Source organism: Macrobrachium rosenbergii, chromosome 20, assembly GCF_040412425.1.
Source record: "Macrobrachium rosenbergii isolate ZJJX-2024 chromosome 20, ASM4041242v1, whole genome shotgun sequence".
In the NCBI taxonomy this organism is placed as follows: domain Eukaryota; kingdom Metazoa; phylum Arthropoda; class Malacostraca; order Decapoda; family Palaemonidae; genus Macrobrachium; species Macrobrachium rosenbergii.
The window spans coordinates 16,358,606-16,371,149 of record NC_089760.1 but is presented as its reverse complement, the minus strand read 5'-3'; the positions used below and the strand labels follow the sequence as shown (position 1 = coordinate 16,371,149).

At 36.3% G+C, this 12,544-nt stretch overlaps 1 protein-coding gene across 3 annotated transcripts in view; it reads left to right on the top strand.

The window, feature by feature from the left end:
- The window catches only part of LOC136849080 (uncharacterized), a 1,041,516-nt gene that overhangs the window by 322,022 nt on the left and 706,950 nt on the right, over positions 1-12,544 (top strand). The gene's annotated exons all lie outside the window — the stretch shown is intronic.

Genomic DNA, 12,544 nt, shown 5'->3' with positions numbered 1-12,544 from the left:
GCAGGACGTGAACATCAGTTTTTGCTTTCATTAGCAATTTTTTTTATTGATTTTTTTAAATGCGTTTTGATTTTTTTTTTAACGGTAACTGAGCTTGAGAGATATTTTTGTGAATATTTTTTAACTATGTATTATGTCGTATAAATTATTAAAGTCGATTCTGTTTAGATGGAATGCATGGTTATTTGTTTTTGGCTAAAACTGCTTGTAATTACCTCTAGTTTATTACAATGAAGGTTTAATGAATCTGACATTTATTTGAGATAATTCAGATATTTCCATATACCTGCCACATTTAGCCAATTTTATATTGGTCCACTTCTGCCTCTCCTTACAAAGGATGTGCGTTACATTACAATATGCACTCTCTCTGCTTCCTCCAAGAAAAGAAATTCAGTTATATTATTTGTAGAGTCCCGCTTGTGAATTGTTGGGATCGGGAAGACTGTGACTCTAGACATCATTACTACGCAAATAAATAAGCCTATTTACAGTACATTGAGTGGGAACCTCATATGCTGGAACTTTCTTGTTACGTTTTAAGTTCGCGTACCTTGTTGCTTTCGATCTCCCTCCCCCCATTTTTTTTTTTAGATGGTAACAATGAAAATAACTGCTTCTTTTCTCGTAATAACGATCCCCTAAAACAGTGGTGAGTAGGTTTTCGCAATGGGATCTGCTCATTATAGTTTGTTTTTCCATTAATTTAAAAAATTACTTTTAAAAATGACAAAGGTTACAAGATAGAATACTAACATCAGAAGTAACTTTGGAGGAAATTAAATTATTAATAGTACGAAAAGGTAGTTCTGACGGGGGGAGGGGGGTCAGCTCTGAAGAAGTTAGTGTTTCAGTACCTAATGTCCAAGATAAAACTGGCAGCAATACGCTGAGAATGGTTGATGCCAATAAAAGATTAGTTACTTAGCATAAGATATAATCCTTAGAGATTTACTGCTTGTTGCCTCACAATACTTATGATTTTTTCTTTAGTCTGCGGAAACCTTTTGTTTGCATTCCACGTTGGTAGCTTGTCAAGTACTATTGCTGGATAATGTTCGCGTACTCACTTGCGTTCGCTCACTCTGCTATCTGTCAGAGAGCAATAATAGCTCATTTCCTGGTAATGTTGACGCCACTAGTGCTAGTATTAAATAATTCACTCCATAGTTCTAGTTCTGGTTGACTTGCAGACCAAAGTTGCCATGTAATGAAAGATTTTATAGTTATCGGAGTTTTTGGGTGGTTACTGGCGCGCGCAGGGGGAAAAATTATATACAGTATTTTGTCACACTAATTATTTTTATTAAGTTACAAGTCTCCAGACAGTACTTTGAGTAATAGTCCTGTAATCCGTTACAATATTGGAATCTTTTAAGACAGCGTCGTTATCAAAATGTATTCAGCGTTTTAGGAAGAGTAATGTATTGGCTGTGGTGTTTGTGGAAGTGTGTGCTATGTCTAGTTTTGGTAGTCTTTTGGAATCTTTTAAGACAGCGTCGTTATCAAAATGTATTCAGCGTTTTAGGAAGAGTAATGTATTGGCTGTGGTGTTTGTGGAAGTGTGTGCTATGTCTAGTTTTGGTAGTCTAGAAATAAAGATTTGTTTTTCATCTGGCATTATAGAGAGATCACTTTTTCTAATTCAAGACGGATGTCGAGATATCCATTTTGGTATCCGGAAAAAGACATTTAACTCTCAGTTGTTATCAAACATGGAACTATCAAACATGGAACTATTAATGATTAAATTCCGACTGTTGCTGAGCATACCAACATCTTTATTTTATCACAGTCACAACATTACTAATGAATAAAAACACCGGGAACAGATTGAAGCTGCGTCTGAATTTCAGGTAGGGAGGTAGCCTGAGTAGAGCAAGTCACCTTTAAAACATTTTTCAAACACAATTTTTCATCTCCATTGTTTAGAGCTCATGTATTTCCAATTAGCCGTTCACATTCCCTTTCATTATCGAAATTTATTTTTGCATTAAATGATAAAGATCCTAGAGAGGAAAAAAGCTATAAGTTTTTTCAGAAAAATTAAAGAATTATAGAAAAATGATGTTTTCAGCTTCCACGTAGTCGCGTGGAAAAACGATGTTTAAGTTTGCCGCTGTTTTTTTTTAGTACCTGCTTGCAAGGACTTGAAATTGCAGTTACTAGGTTTATGAAATATTCTTCAAAATTATATTTAAACTGGATTAACATGCCTGTGTTTGTTAATGGTTACATGAGAAGAGGTATAGATTAATTGGAGAAGTGTTATCGTAAAATAATAGAAGCCACAAATGCATAATCAGTCGACCGGCAATGCCTACGAGAGAGACTGCTCGTATACCCAAAAAGTCTATTTCGAAGTCGCAGGAAATGGGTTTCCAGGACGGACATGGAGAAGCTGCTTCATCCACGGCAAAACTGTAAAACGTAATGAGGGAAAACGGCTCCATTAGGAGGATACCTTCCGCCAATAACCCTGAAAACCCAATAGAAAGCTAAGGACTGCCTCGGGAATGCTGAACGAATGCACCAACAGGTCGTGATAATGCGGCGCGCGAAAAATATAAAATGGATCTCTAGAGAATGACTGTAGGTGATGCTTGACTTTCACTAGAAAGTCATCGTTGGTAACTGCAGGTAACTGCTTAGTGGAAGTCGAAAGTAATATATATATATATACTGTATATATATATATATATATATATATATATATATATATATATATATATATATATATATATATATATATATATACATATACATACAGTATATATATATATATGTGTGTGTGTGTACATACATAAACATGTATATATACATATGTATAAATATATATATATATAATTGTATGTTTTTTATGTATGTATGTATTCATTTATGTAGGTATACAGTAAGGTAATACATGTTACTGAGAAGCACGAATACCAACCTTTGTTAATGTTGATTGCTGTGGTAATAAGGATTGATTTATGAAATTTAGATTGTTAAGCCAAGCACTGGGGCAGTAGGCCATTCATCGCTGAAGACTGAAAAGAGCGAGTTGGTGGGTTGTACAGCTCAATAAAGAGGTCCAGAAAATAAAGGTAGTGATGTACAGGGATCTAAAGGTGGAAGAATGAGAGAACTGTTGTAAGATTGTAGAAAGGAAAGGAGAATGAAGGTAAAGTAAAAGGGTAAAGAAACATAGATTGTTGTTTCCTTACTAGTAATGGGGTTAAAATTCAAAACGTCTTCATACTTCTTAGCCGTTGTGGAAGAATGGTTTTTGTGTGAAAACTTATATTTTTTCTCAAGATGTTATACTACACTTACCAAAGGACTGTTTATTGTGTATGTTGGAATTATTATAGGCATGTTTGTCGCAGGGGTGATATGAGAAGTCGTTTTGTAATACAGAAATGGAATGAATTTAATGAGAGGAGCGGTGTTTGGGATTTCTTAAATTCCACGTTTCGAGATTATGCATTCACACCGTGACTGAAACAAGAAATGAGAGAAATGTTAGCAAATCGTAATAGTATCTGTAGCCTGTTGACTGAAGTGAACAGTAAGAAAGTTTGTTTATATAGGAGTATTCGCAGGTTTCTTAAGTGAGGTGAAACTAGATGTAAAGGGGGATTTCTTTTCTATCTTATGTATAAATTAAAGAACACAAATTTGTGATCTTGTAATCGGTGCCGATTACCATGATATATTCAAAATTATGTTTTTGTCACGAAAATTACTTTCGTTTTCATACAATGCCTTATTCTATTCACTGTAAAAATATTTATTTCATTCAATCACTGCAATAACAGTTGTAGAGCAGTTTCTAGAGTTTTTCGGTTATGGTAAAATGAAAAGAATGAACAATAAAGATTGTCCAATGAAGAAAATTGGATAGTTAGTATAGTTAACAAGTAAACAGGGTTATCTTAGATGAAATTATGATCATGGAAGGAAATCAGATGATACTCTTTTTAAAACTAGAATTGAGTATTTATTTATCATAGAGAATAAAAAATAAGGAGCGATTTTGAAAAGAAAATGTAATGGACTTCTGAAGGATAAAGAAATGAAGAGAAATAGCAAAGACAACAAAATTTAAAAAGAAAGCCATTAGAAAAAAGCCTTTAAGGCTTAGTTCAGAGAATACAAAGAACGTCAGCATAAGAATATTGATTAAAAGGCAGAAGATAACGGAAGAGATGTCGATATAGATTGTCACATGATATAGACGTGAGAGAAAAACTCCCAAAATGAAAACATTATTTTGGCGTAGTATTGCCCTCCTTTCTCTCCTTCGTCCCCTTGAATACAAGATTGCCTGGCTGGGAATGGCTCGAATTAATGTATTGCATTTAACAACATCGTCCGTTCAATCTCTCATTTTGATTTTGGAAACGACCAGACCATTTGCATGGCTGAGCCTCAGTGGCCATTAGAATAACCCTCCCTCTCCTCCTTCCCCCTTCCTCATCTAATCCTGGCCATCAACAGCCACTGTGAGTCATTCGTTATATGATTTTTCCGTAATTCCCATTATATCAAAAGCGACTGTCCCTGGTGCTCATTTGCGTTTTTTCAAAATAATTATGCAGGAGAAAGGCTCGGGTTCAAATGTGCTTTTCTCCGCACCCTCTTCGCCGTCTTGTTGCTTCAGAGCTCGGAAATGTGGGGCGTTTGTCGTAGGGACATGACACCTATTTCGATTTATGCATCGTTTTCTATTATTTATCTTAGTTTAGTCCTTGCTTCGACTAGCGTTATTGTTAGTATGATGTTGTTATGTAGGCTATTCAAATGCTTACTTTAAATAAATTTTTTTAATTCTTTAATTTCTTGTTGCCATATTGCGATTAGTTGCTCATGAATATCGCCTTCTCTTATTTTTTTCTTATATTTTAATTGACATTTAAAATCTGATGCTTTGCAAAGCAAAACGATAGCCAAAATTATTTCTCTCTCTCTCTCTCTCTCTCTCTCTCTCTCTCTCTCTCTCTCTCTCTCTCTCTCTCTCTCTCTCTCTCTGATAAGTGCATATGTATATAATTTATATGAGGGAGAGAGAAAAGAGATTCAAACCTAGCTCTCAAGCAGGAAGCAGGATTTGAATTTATGTCTTCCGAGTCGCAAGCACGCAGCTTTACCGACTCTGGTAAAGTTGTGTTGTTGCAACTTGGAAGAGATGAGTTTAAATTATGCTTGAGAGTTGACCAGGTATATATATATATATATATATATATATATATATATATATATATATATATATATATATATATATATATATATATATATATATATATGTGTGTGTGTGTGTGTGAGTGTGTGTGTTTGTTTGTGTGGGGGTGGGTGGGGGTGTTTTTGCATGGAGCTAATATTTAAGTAGACAAAAATTTTTTTCTTCAGCCAGTGAGGAGACAACAGAAATTTTGTTTGACGATCTGTATACTTGCATGTATACATAAGCTGATATGAATGTATTTGGGTGGTAATAAGCAGTTATAAACGAATGGTCGGCATTTAGACGGAGGTAATTGTTAAGAGCTGCCAAATCCCTTGCGCATATACAACGTTAATCCTCTTGAAATTGGTATATTGAACGAATTGTCTCCTAAATCAATTTCAAAGATTAATTTTAGAAGCCTGCGTCCGTTTCAATGGAAAATCATTGTAGCAGCCATAGATAATAAGCGTCAGTCTACGCAGGGAATCTCGTCAGTGCGCGCTGTTAGCGAGAAATCTGCCGCATACTGAATTAACATAGGCATTTCTAATATTTCTCGCAAGTATTCTTCAATTTTATTCACCTTTGGTGTAACAGATACAGGCCGCAGGCAATGACCAAGTAATTTTTTTTCTTTTTCATTTCATGAAGAGGTCTATGTTTTGTCAAGAATATAATTGGACATATTTGTTATTAGTTCTAATGCCAATACTCCCCTGTCTTCTTTTAATACAAAAGAATCCCCGTAGGGTGTCGTGCTGTCAGTGCACCTCATGAGGTGCACTGTAGGCAATACTTAGGTTCTTTGCAGCGCCCCCTCATTCCTTTTTACCGTACCTTCGTTCATTTCCCTTTCTTCCATCTTACTCCCCCCCCCCCCTCTCCTAACAATTTGTTTCATAGTGCAACTGTGAGGTTTTACTCCTGTTCCACCATTAAAACCTCTCTACTCTCAATTTCCCATTCAGCGCTGAATGACCTCATATTGCTAGTGCTTGGCCTTTGGCCTAAATTTTATATTCCATTCCATTTCATTCCATTCCAGAGCACAATAAACTCGTAAATTTAAATTATGTGAATAAGAAAAAATTCATAATTATTTTTGCTTCACTTTTGAAATCTCGTCTACTTTATTTGTCGAAATGATGTTTTTAACAGTTGCTCTGATCTTTTACATTTGAAGAACATAAATTCGTGTGTAAACTGTGTACTTCATGACTGTGAAGATTTACGATAAGTTACTGATTTTTAAACTTATAACCTTGAAATAAATATTGTAGCATTCCATTAATTGACAAAATAACGGCATTGTGCTCGTAACCCATCTTTAGGGTTTTAGTTGGGCAGTATTAACCACCGTTGGAATAAACAATGTCATACCATAACTTTCAAAAAGTGAATGGTATACTGTTTTCCCTATTTCTATAATAGATGGGTGTTGGTGCTGGCGATAAGACGAAGCCATTGCTTTCGCTGTTCCTGTATATCAGAGAGAAGAAAGTTATTGAACTCCCCTCAATTAGTAGTTAGCATGAGTTACTGCCGCTGATAAACCCAGAAATAGGAAGGACGTATCATTTTCACTTTAGGGCAGTGGTTATTAACCTGAGGGTAATTACCCCAACATGAGTTGTTTTGCCGTCTCTCTCTCTCTCTCTCTCTCTCTCTCTCTCTCTCTCTCTCTCTCTCTCTCTCTCTCTCTCTCTCTTTGATTTTTATTTGTTTTTGGGGGGAGTGGGGGATGGTAAAATGCCTTCGTTATGTCTTGACTTAATGTATCCATATTCACACAAATTACAGTATATGAAATACTGTGTTAGTTTATTTTAGTTACTCATCTCCATTTTCTTCCATGATAGTTTCAATCTACAAATATTCGTGCATCTTTCCTCTACATGTGTATCCTGCCTCGTAAAGTAAATACCCTGATTTTGGTTTAAAAGGTGTTAGTGTGGCTATAGCAGCAGTAGATTCACAGCTGGTTTCTCAGTCAGTCCAAACGCCATGTGATGAGCAGATCCCCTCCATGGCTGTTTCACTGGAAAATTGTTTGAACCTACAATAAGAACGCACCACTGATACAAATCCTTTTTTTGGGGCGTTATTGCCTTCAGGTCATGTCCAATGTAAAAATTGTAATTCTAATTAACATGAGTTGTTTTCATATACAATGCATGTATGTATTTTTTCTGACACTTAAGAGAGAAAATAACCACTCTGGACAGGGAAAAACTACAAGGGAGGCAAGGCTACAGCTGGGAATGAAGGATGGAGTGTTCTCTTAAAAGGTAAATTCCCGGAATACGTTCTTTCTGCGAAATGAAGCAAATGTTTTAGTCATCCAAGATAAAGTTGCTTGTTTTCTACCAAATTAGGATTCAAGATGTTGACACTTCCATCTTTGTCTGACTCGAATGGGAAATAACGTACTTCCATTGGTGATGTTATTGACCATCTGAGAATCATGATGACACAATACAAATATAAATTATCTACAGCAGAATCTGGCAACATTTTGGGGAGAAATTATGAAAGAATACTCAACGTATTTGAGAATGCTGTAATGTTCTCGATTCCTTCTTTGACTACGTATTACATAGTTGTATGCTACATTCTGTTAAGCCAAACCCCGTTACAGGATACGTCACATTGACGCTGACAGGCAATGTGCATCGCCCCTACAAACGTTTCGGTCAAAGCACTGAATTGAAGCTGAAGAGTTCTGTAACAGGTACTCACATACTGAATATATCTTTCACAAAACATAAGTATAATATGAATGAGAGTCTTTCACAGCCATGCTGGTCGAAATTTATAGGTGACAGAATGTATTACATGACAGGTTATTTATTCCAAATACAAAACCAGGAGTGTGTAAATTTGAATTTATGTATACGTACAATTGTGCATGCCTGCACAGGTTCATTACAAAATGGTTATAACTTTGTACGTTATTGGAGCAGCATAATGCACTTTTAAATATTTGCTTTAACAGAATTTCCGTATTCCAACACTTCGAACAGCGAGCTTAAATTGACAGTGGGTAAATAGAAAAGTCGTGAAACATCTGTACATTTATCTCTCGTTGTTGGTAGAATTTACATACTAGTATTAAAATATAATGGATGTGAATATTTTTCAGAAGAAAGTCAAGCAAACTAGGCGGATGCTTTGCACTGACCAGTACATTTATGAATAAGGTTTGTGTTGTCAAGTAAATATTTTTTATATTTTTCATATTTTGTATTTGTGTGCAGTAGGGTATTAATCTTCATGTTTGATTTAACCTCTGATTTTTACTCAAGTCATTACTTGCTTTGATTCCCCATACAAACTAGTGTTACTGACAAGTATCACATTCACCTTATATAAGACATCATCAGAAGCACATAATCAAATTCTTTTCACGGGTCCATATTTTTCGTATTCTTTTCACCGAAAGATTTGTAATCATGATGGAAATGGCATGGTAACAAAAATGGTATGGTACCAAAATAACACAAAGGGATTCACGTGACAGCGGTCTATTACTTTAAGCTATAATTCAAAAAAGAATTCTATAATTACAATGGGCTTATCAGTTATTGTGGATGTTAGCGAAACAGTCATGGGGAGGGGGGCGCTCTAAAAAAAATTGATATTATTCGTAGAATTTAGAAAAAGCTTTTGTATCCCTTTATATTCATCAGCAGTCCTTTTAGTGGTTGGACTTTTTCCGAGAAAAGTAAATATGCAGCTGTTGATGTTAGGTATCAAAAGGTTGTCTTGGAGTCAGTTTCATATTTATCTTGTTATTACATGTCCTACTTAGTAGATGTCTCACGAGCTTTCTGCGAGATATGCAGATTTGCCCATTGCATTAAGGGATGGATAAAAATAGTGGGTTCTTTTTATTCCTGTTTCCTAGAATGGGATGAAAATGCGATGCCAAGGGAAATTACTGAAAGTGGGGCCATGCTTGTAAAATTTTGCTCGTATTCTCTATGCTGGAGGAGTTGCAAATGCTGTTTTCTAAGTTAAATATTAGCGCAAAGTACGCACACTTTTTTGATAACTTGGTTAAAATTATGGTACGTAGACTTTGTATCTAGTAGAATTGATCATAGCTGGTTCATAACAAATACTTGATACACATACCCTCTTCCTTGTATAAATCCACACTGTTCTTCAACCATATAATCCTTCTTCGATCTTTAGCGCATGACTGTATACATAGGAAAGCAACAAATTCCAGAGTCGATAGGTAGTCTTGATTAGATTTGTAGATATTTCGAGTTCTCACAGAGCGTGTAGGTCAGCATACGAACCCTTGTGTGCTTCCTTTGGACGACGTAGAGACAAGGACATACCTCATGACGAGAAGCGGGGGAAAGTGAGAGACTCTCAAAATAATTTTCATTCAAGTCAACTTCATTTGAATCATAACTGAATTGTATCAGGAATGGAAGTTATAGTGGACTAGCTGACAACCCGGCACTGCCTGGGAAAACTCGGAATGACAACTGATAAACTCTCTCTCTCTCTCTCTAACACCCCTTCTGCTCTCTCTCTCTCTCTCTCCCTAACACCCCTTCCACTCTCTCTCTCTCTCTCTCCCTAACACCCCTTCTACTCTCTCTCTCTCTCTCTCTCCCTAACACCCCTTCTACTCTCTCTCTCTCTCTCTCTCTCTCTCTCTCTCTCTCTCTCTCTCTCTCTCTCTCTCTCTCTCTCTCTCGTGTCTTACCCCCACAGTATTCATTTCCAGATAGTAAGTCATATGTATACCGAAATTAGGTATGATAAATTCGTAAAAGTTAATAAGTCTACGGGCATAACCAGCCCCATTTTAGGAAAGCCCTTCCACCCCCCACCCCCTTTGGTGCCCTTTGGCGCTAGTGATGTCTTAACCACACAGATGTTCTTTCGAGATAGTAAATGATATGTATACCAAGTTTGGTTGAAGTAGCGCAGTGCATTTCAGAGTGTATGTGGAACATACATACATACATACATTTTTTATATATAGATAGATTACGAGTAAACTCAAAGTTTAAGGGGAAAATATAAATTCGGCAATGTCTTCAGAAGTTTGACAAATAAGTTCTTTTGAAAATGCGTACGTGAGGCATTTTCAATTATATTTTAAATCTGCTATGAAACAAAATAAAATATGTAACTCTGGACGACGCAGAAGGGATTTTACTGGAAGAATGCTTTAATTTTCGTCAAAATTTCTCAGTTTAATAGTAAGTTACATTTAGATGTAATTCTGGTTTCCCTTCAGCGATTTGTTTGAACCTTTTCATTGTTAAGATAGTTCAAGTTTATAAAAATGGTTCCTACAGTGGCGTTACCCCCTGTAGGGGCGTTTGAAAGATCCAGAGAGGCTGTATGAAGAAAAGAGGCGGCTGGGTGGAATTAAAACCATTGGAGATTATTTGTATATATTTTTTTCGGCTGAACCTAAGTCCTGAACTCTTGAACAACTAGTATGGTTTATATAAATAATCAGTGTTATAAATGAGAGCATGATTTATATTTTACTTTGTATCTTGGTGACGCTGAAACTGGTTAAAGGTAAGGTGTAAATTTACCCTCTCTTAATACTAAAGTAGTAAGTATCTTGGAATAATTTCAATTTGAGGAATACGCATGCGTGTGTGTAGAGCACGATTAGCTATTTTGAATTTTCATTACAATGATCTGATTCCAGAGAAATAGGTATGTTCATATGATGCGCTCATGGGGTTGGGTGTTGGAGGTTAGGGGTGGTCCGATAAAGATATGATGTAACTATCAAAGGGGCGTTGTCCCGGGAAACTTAGGGAATCACCGGTTTATAATAAAAGTACCTTATCAACACATGCACACACATTCCACAATCGCTTACATCAGACCCTGTTATATCTGTCGCAAGTTTCATTAAAGGTTTTTGATGCAAGACAGGAACATTAACTTTACACTTAACCCTTCCCCTTTATCCGGGTTTGTGACAAGACTTTAGAAAAATTCCTGTTGCTGGATTAATTCACTGACGCTGTGACACAACAGCTGAACATGTTTAAAGCCACCCAGTTTCGCAAAAAAAAAGTGCCTTTGCTGTATCATTTCACCTTGAACGAAGTAGATTCATTAACACCAAGTCTTTTCAGCCATCGAAAATGCGCCCATCGTAATTGTGTATAATAAATCATTTTCCCATTAAGGCTCTCACTCCGCCGTATTTGTGTTCGAGATTAGTTTGCTCCAAGGGCCCCGTAAGAACATAAATCACGTCATTATCATTTTCTCGTGTGGAAATGAAGGTATGACTCAAGGGATAACGTCCGAAGGTGTGGATCGATTGGCCAGAGGGAAAAAGGGAGAAGAGCCCCCGGAGAACTGACGAGAACTGGAGAAGAATGGACGGGGAAGAGAATGCCAACTAAATTGAATCAGCCAACTACGGAGGAAGGAAGCTACCGGCCATGAGGGATTGCCCGGGGAATGGTGGGGGCAGGGGGACTAGGGTATAGTGAGGATCACTGATATAATCCTTCGGAAGTCTTCAGACACTAAAAAGAAGGAATGAAATGCCAATTATGGAAGAACAAACTAGGAAAGGCAAGAAGAATTTAGCCCCCATTAAAATTGCTCCGATGCGTGTATGTTTCACATGTCTTGTTCTTACAAAATTTGTGCGATTCATTCCAAGCCCGTGGGACGGCCAATTATGGAGCACAACACGTTGTATTATTAAATATTCGTGCGTTCTTGTGCTTGCAACAGCCCCTACATAAATGGATTTCAGTGATATGACCATGAGCTGACCAGTTGAGAACTTCTTTGTAAGGACAAAAATAGAAGGTGGACACTGGTTGTGCAGATATCTGCAAATTACGCAACGCACCCACTATATATATATATATATATATATATATATATATATATATATATATATATATATATATATATATATATATATATATACATACATACAAACTAGTATCTGTAAGCAATCAATTTCGGTACTGTTTAGATGTATGGATTTGTAACTTGTTCTTTGGAACAGTGAAGAGCTGGAAAATTTCAGGCATTGGCGCCATTGGGAATATCATTAACATTTTTAAGATTGACAGTTCCCGGTGGTGAAAGGGATTTCTCTGCTTTTAGGAAATAAGACTCTTAAGTTCTTTTCCGTAAACGAACCTAAGGCATTGATTAACTAAAGGAGACTCGGGTAGATTAATTCAGCTCTGTTATTTTTCGGTCTATTGAAGTAAATAGCTGTAAAGTGCAGATTTAGCACCAGTGGTGTTATAGGTTCAGATGCAGTGGAATAAAAATTGTTGCGATTCATCTATTTCTTTGAAA